Source organism: Mesoplodon mirus (genome assembly GCF_964341445.2).
Source record: "Mesoplodon mirus genome assembly, chromosome: 3".
Taxonomy (NCBI): domain Eukaryota; kingdom Metazoa; phylum Chordata; class Mammalia; order Artiodactyla; family Ziphiidae; genus Mesoplodon; species Mesoplodon mirus.
Window position 1 is genome coordinate 78,243,278 of NC_138978.1, and position 6,557 is coordinate 78,249,834.

The following is a 6,557-nucleotide window of genomic DNA, read 5'->3' on the forward strand; positions in this document are numbered from 1 at the left end:
GGGGGTGGGGACAATCCAGGAAGTCAGACCTTCCTCTCACTGGGCACTACTCTCCTGGCTCACGAGGCAGGTCAGGCAGAGAGCAACACACACCTCTCAGATTGAATTAAATAATTAGTTTAATTGTTTGTGGGGGGGTGGGGGGATGCCTTGAGTCAGTTTAGTGCTTTGCAGAGTGAACCTCAGAGACTTAAGTTAGCAAGAAGGTACAGGCCAGTGAGGATGGCACAGGGCACCCCAATTCAACGTCTGATGATCGCCAGTACCACTGTCCTCTGCCTCATTGGCTGATTAGTTAACTCTATGTTTCTGTCCACTAAGAACTGAGATAAGCAGACAGTACAGGTAATTCTAAGAGGGAATTAAAACTTCTTTGGACCTTTGCCCTGTGCCTTCGATCACACAATGTTAGGTAATCTCAGCCCTGAAATTTCTCTTCCTTTCATATTTCCCACAGAGCAGCTTCTCAACCTTTGGCAGGATTTCCTCCTTGAAATCTCATTTGCCATCAGAAGGCAGGAAAGAGGGGTGTGGAGAGACGGCAGCAATGACCACTTAGCACGTCCAACACCCACATGGAGGTCCTCCCACCCCCTACAGCCTGCCTGGGGTGTCCTACATCTGGAGGCCCTGTCTCTTTATCCAACATTTATGTGGCCCTCACCAGGTACAAAGCTCTTTCACATGCCTGATTTAATGGGACCCAACACAACCCACGCAGGTAGCTAGAAAAGGAATTATTATCCCCATCGTGTGAATGAGAAAACTCTTTCAGAGATGATAAGTGATTTATTCTAGGTCACAAGAGCTCACAGGAGTGGGGCTGGGATTAGAACCCAGACCCCTGTACTCCAAATTGCCTCTCTAACCCAGCACTGTGAAAGCACAAACTCTCAGGGCTTCTGCAGACAGCTCTAAACCCCTCACCTCCATCTCTCCCATCCACGGCAGAACTAAGTTCCAGGGGTCTCCTCCACATAAACACAGAATCCAGGATGAGGGACAAAGGATCAGCAAGGCCAGACAGGAGGCAGCTCAGTACCTGCAGGAGAAATGATGGAGGAAAGAGCAAAAGGACCATGGCAAGGGAGGAGGAAAGCAAGTAAGGAAAGTGAGCAGAACATCTCTAAATCACCCAGGACTTGGGAATCTATCTTTGCACTCTCACCAGTGCAACGTACATTTGCACCATGTTTATAGAAATGTCAATACTTTATCTAGGAAAAGAAGAGGGCAACCAACATATAAGGAATACTTCCTGTACATCAGAGACCCTGCTAAGTGCTTTCTCTTTTCATCTTGGGAGGTGGATATAATCTTCATTTTTACAGACAAGGAAATTAAGGCTTAGAGAGGTGAAGCAAAGTATACAAGGTTACGAAGCCTGGCCTAGAACAAAGCCTGGTCTCTCTGCAAAGCCCTGCTCTTCTCTTTACACCACATTAATACCTTAGGCCTGGGCTCTGCCATTTAGAACCTTGCAATCAGACTTAACCACTCTGCTGGGTATAATCACAGGCTACAGAGCATTTTGAACTAATGTATACTCCAAGGAGAATGGTTAATGGGTAATTTGAGCTATAGTAATTCCCATCCAAGTTATAGTGATTCCCCCTGCCGCGGCCCAAAGAAATAAGATGCTGGGCTTAGGTTATGGTGGATTTCTGCTCCAAGATGAAAAACTTGGGGGAGATGCAGCCAGCCTTGGACATGTGTGCACCACTTTGAGAATGTGTGCCTTGATTGCTGCCTGGCTACAATGCTGTGTGTGCAGTGGTTCCTCTGTGCCTGTGTGTTTTGGAAAAATGAGAGAGAATCAGCATGTAGATTTTCAAATAGGCTCTGATGGACATACATGAAAATAATCCCATATTGGAATGTTTTCATTTCAGTCTTCATTCAGAGAAAACATATGCAGATCTGTTCTATCAAACATCTTGTAAAACAGCCAGATACCTAAAATAGATCTGATCTAACAATATAAAGAGGCTGGTAACTACTATTTATGCATTTGTCAGATTTAGAAAAGAAATGTGTTATTTCTCGTTTAATCGAAGCTACAGAGTTTTGAATTCTAAAGACAAAAAAAAAAAAGAAAACCTGAAAATGTGCCAAAATAATCTATTTTCCTAGTTACCTGGTAGTAACAATCGATATAAGTTACGTCCAGATGATTGGATGTCCAGTCCCTACATGATACAGTCATACAGTCTCATGGCACAAGAAACAAGTCCAGAAGCTTATCTCAAGTACATAAAGCCCACTGGTAGGGTCTGCTTGCTGGTCTTTTTAGAATGGCCCAGTTTGTTTAGACAAGCATGGTGTTCATAGAGCCAAGGTTGTGTGTTTCTAACTGTATCACTTCTGTTCAAAAAAGAGGAAAACTCTATTCACAGGACTCAGACCACACAAAGTTGGATGCAATTCCTCACTGTAAGCAGGGTTAGCAACCACTGATAGGTAGTTCACTGGAAAACCCAACAACTCTCCGTAGCAACACAAAAGTTCATGCATTAATGACATGCTGTGCAGTGCATGAAATAATAAGCGACTTGTAAAGAGATCACCTGTTTGGCATTTACTTTATTCTCCAACTTACAAAGAGCAAGTAGGAACTGTGACAAGCTAAGCGGCCCTTAACTTCTAAAGTAACGTTCCAAGGCCAGGTAATGCTCAGGGCAGCAAAGAAGTGAGGAGGGAGAAATGTACGACAATGACAGTAACGAAGCACCAGGAACACACTTCGTGGAAAATACTCAGTTTAAAAATGCTTTTGAGGGCAGCTTAAATGATGACCTTAATAAGACTAAATTGTTTCCAATACTCACAGTCACTCCTCAAAGTACTTGCTTGAGAAATTTCTAAGCCATTTTAGGTGGTCGCAACTTGTTGAAGGAAAGCAATAAAGTAACGCTGCTACAGAACAAAGCACTTTTGTCTGCCGGTGGTGAGAGGGGGACCGCGGGGACCGTCACTTACTCTCAAAGCACAACCCCCAACAGTGTCACTAGTCAGTTCGTAATAACCATTTCCCGAATCTTTGGATGCTTTGCTTGGTTCGAGCTGTTCCCTAACACACCACCGGCTAGGGAGTAACTGAAGGCTGGAAAATGTTACATCCCTAGGCTCCACGAGAGAACCTCAGTTCAAGCATCGACGGCTGTAAAACCGAGTTTGGAAAAGAAGCACCTGTGCAAAAGCAGAGCGGAGCCTGCGCCCCACTCTGCGCTCCTCTGCGCCCAGCCCACCAGCCCACAGCTGGGGCGGGGGCTACGCGGATTCTGCATCCCGACTGCTTCTCCCTCCTAAAATAAAAAAAAAATTTTAAAAAGAAGGCCGATAGGGCAAGATGCGCCACACACCGCTCAAAGAGGGCTGTCCCAGGTACTTGGAATGGGTCTGGAGCCCGGGCTGGACGCCAGGCAATCTCGAAAAGCCTCCCCACGCGCCCCGGCCGGCCGCCGCTACGAGAACCCACTCACCGCTCACGCTCGCCCGCGCCGCGGAGCCCGGGAGCGGAGACACCTGCTGCTGCCGCATGCCCTCGGGGCCGAGCGCGACAGGGAGACCGGGGGCCGGGCGCGAGCAGCCGAGGGCGACGCGGCGAGCGGGCGGGCGGCGGCGCGCCTCCTCTCCAGCGGACACTGCGACCCGCCCGGAACCCGAGGAAAGTTCGGCAGAGCGAGGGGTGGCGCCAAGGGGGCGGAGGGGCCGCGTCCCGCCCTGCCCCTCCCCGCCCTGCCCGACCTTTCCCACGGGAGAGCGCCCCCCACCGGCGAGGCACGGATCGGCGCTCGGGGGATCTTCTGCTGATGCCCTTCTGCCCGGGACTGGTCCCCAGGAGTGTGGCCGGCCTCCAGGGGGAGATGGCGCCCACTAAAGGACCGCTAGCACCCACAGGCCCTACAGGGCCGTACTTCGGAGCCCCGTATTAAATCACTGTCCTCCTGTCCCTCTCCTCACTCTCCTCACACTTCGGGGAGAGATTTGTTTGAAGTGGCTTCAGGGAAGTACAGCCCACGCATGAGGCAAGCTCACCGCCAGGCTGACCGCTTGCTCTAAAACTCCAGCTCCAAAGCTATCTGAGGGAGCAGGCGGTCCCCAGAGGCCACAGGTGTTCACAGACATTTGGCTTGGGACCCTTCCTGGGCACCTTTTTATTGAAACAGGAAACAAAAAATATTTAAAGTTCTTGTAAGAGAAATCTGGGCCTCTTGGGGTCAATAGTCTTGGATACTTTGTTTTTCAAAGCTGAAATATAAAGCCTCCACTGACCCACATTTGGTAAAGAAGAAAGGTACAAAGTAAAACAACGTTTGTCGTGAAGAATTTGTTCTCTCTGAGCTCTGCAAAGCAAAAAGAGGGCACAGGCGTGCAGAGAGTTGGGTTCTCCCAGTGACCTCAGAAGGGAAATATTGTGAGTCCTTCCTCCTCATTCTTTAAAACCTTGGGAAAAACTGAGAGCATATGCGGGAGATGTCTACCTGTAGCCCTTTGCCATTCATTCGTTCGTTCATTTATCATTCAGTATTGATATTGGGTCTTTCTGTATGCCAACTAAGAACCATATCCCAGGAAACAATCTGGACCTGCCTTTTACCATCAAAGAAATTCCACTGTCTCTGAAAATAATGTTTTAATAATGTTTTATTCCTTGTGCAATGGATCTCATCCCATAGACCATGACAGCGTGGTGTGCCTCAAACCTTCACAAGGATTGGGCTATATTTTGATCAACATGTGCCCAAATTATTGTTGCTTCACCTGGGTGTGCAGAAAATGACTCTGTTGTCTTACAGATGAACTGCGTAGAGAGAGATACAACTTACAATGTTAATGCTAAAGAAAGATCATGTTTACCTGCACAAGCAAAATTCTTGCAGATGATATATATGAGAATGAGGCCAGGGGAGTGAACAGCTCAACTCAAATAGCACAGTGCTGAAGGGCAATGTAGTGAACACAAAAATTCTCAGCCACCAGCACTTAGCAAATGCTTGACTCAACAGATGTGTAGTATATTGAGTGAGTAATTTGTTGTAGGCCGGACTGGGAACTGTAAATACCACTTAGAGCCTACTTTTTGCTGGGAAATTTGTTCCAAGTTCCAAACAACTTATTCGCAAAGGCACTTTGGCAACACATTATGTTGTAACTTGAGAACTTCCTGAACTGGATTCTGTAGAGCCAGATGCGATTACCTTTAATGTATGAATCCTTAAAAAGGAAGAAAGGATAAAGAAGCATGGTGAGCTGTGTTGCAAAAGGAAGAAGACATTCTAACTAGATGGTTTTCAACAAATGTGGCTCAGATCTGAGCAGAAGACAAGGAAGTGATGTAGGAAAGAGATGCAGAGGGGAGGGGGTAGAGAGAACATCCAGTTTATTGACCTACAGGCAGGAACAGGAAAAAGAAGACAAGAGGCAAAGTAAAGAGAAAGATGTGGCCCCAAATTCTGGTTTTTAAGAAGAAACTCAGGGATTATCCACCAGAACTTTCTTTAAGTCCTCATAGGGTCTACAGTGTCTCACTTCTCTACCAAATTATTTTTTTAAATCAGTAAAACCAAGTTAAAATTAACATCAAAAAATGGTGAACACAAAGCCTGAGGGTATACTTTGCCTTAAAGAGCACTGGCTGGAAAATCATTCAAAACTTTTTCAACAAACATTTGCTGATCAGCTGCCTGTATACAAAGCGTTGTATTTTGTGTTCCTGGAGACTGTGAAGATTTATAACATTGTTTCTATAAGGGGAAGGGGGGCTGGAATTCTACAGTGCTTGATAGAAAGGAATAGCGATGGCTGAAGGAACAATTATGGCCTTGGAGAACTTGTGTCAGCCAGCATTTACTTGGCAAGGAATAAATGCTGCAAAATAAATAAATAAGCAAATAAAACTAAAAACAGGCCAGCCACCTGCCACAGTGAGAAGCAATGTGGGACAGGAGCACAACTTCTCCCTCTCAGGATTTATGAAAAGAGGTTCATGTTCTTCTGCCCCCAACTCAACTGGGACCTCCAAGTACAAGGGCAGGAGCTCACAGATTTGTTCTTCTTATCTTTGGGAAGTATATGAACTGAATCACTGTTCAGTTTTGCTCATCTGTACTAATTAGCAATGAGGATGCTTATAGCATGTGAATGGTATGAGGAAGTGGAATGGCAGCTGTAAAGTGAGATGTGAGTGGTACTAGAAATAACAGTTAGCTAGAAGGTTCTGAGGAAAGCCTGAGCAAAAGGTTAACTCTAAAGAAACCAAAGGAAAAGAGAGATGGCACAAGCAAGATGATGGCCATGTAGAGTGTCTCTCAACTGCATGTAACTTCAAGTGGAAAACCATACTGAAGATCACAGTAATAGTCCCAAAATACCAAAATTCAACATCAACTTAAACTTCATTTAAATTGAGCAAACCATCTCATATGACATGTGTGAATCATTCAGAAATACTTCTTAGATATTCATCCCATCACTACTTTATTCTGCATAGTTTTATGTTTGCAAAAAGAGTGACCAATTTTGAAAATAAAACTCATGATGGGGATATTGCTTTA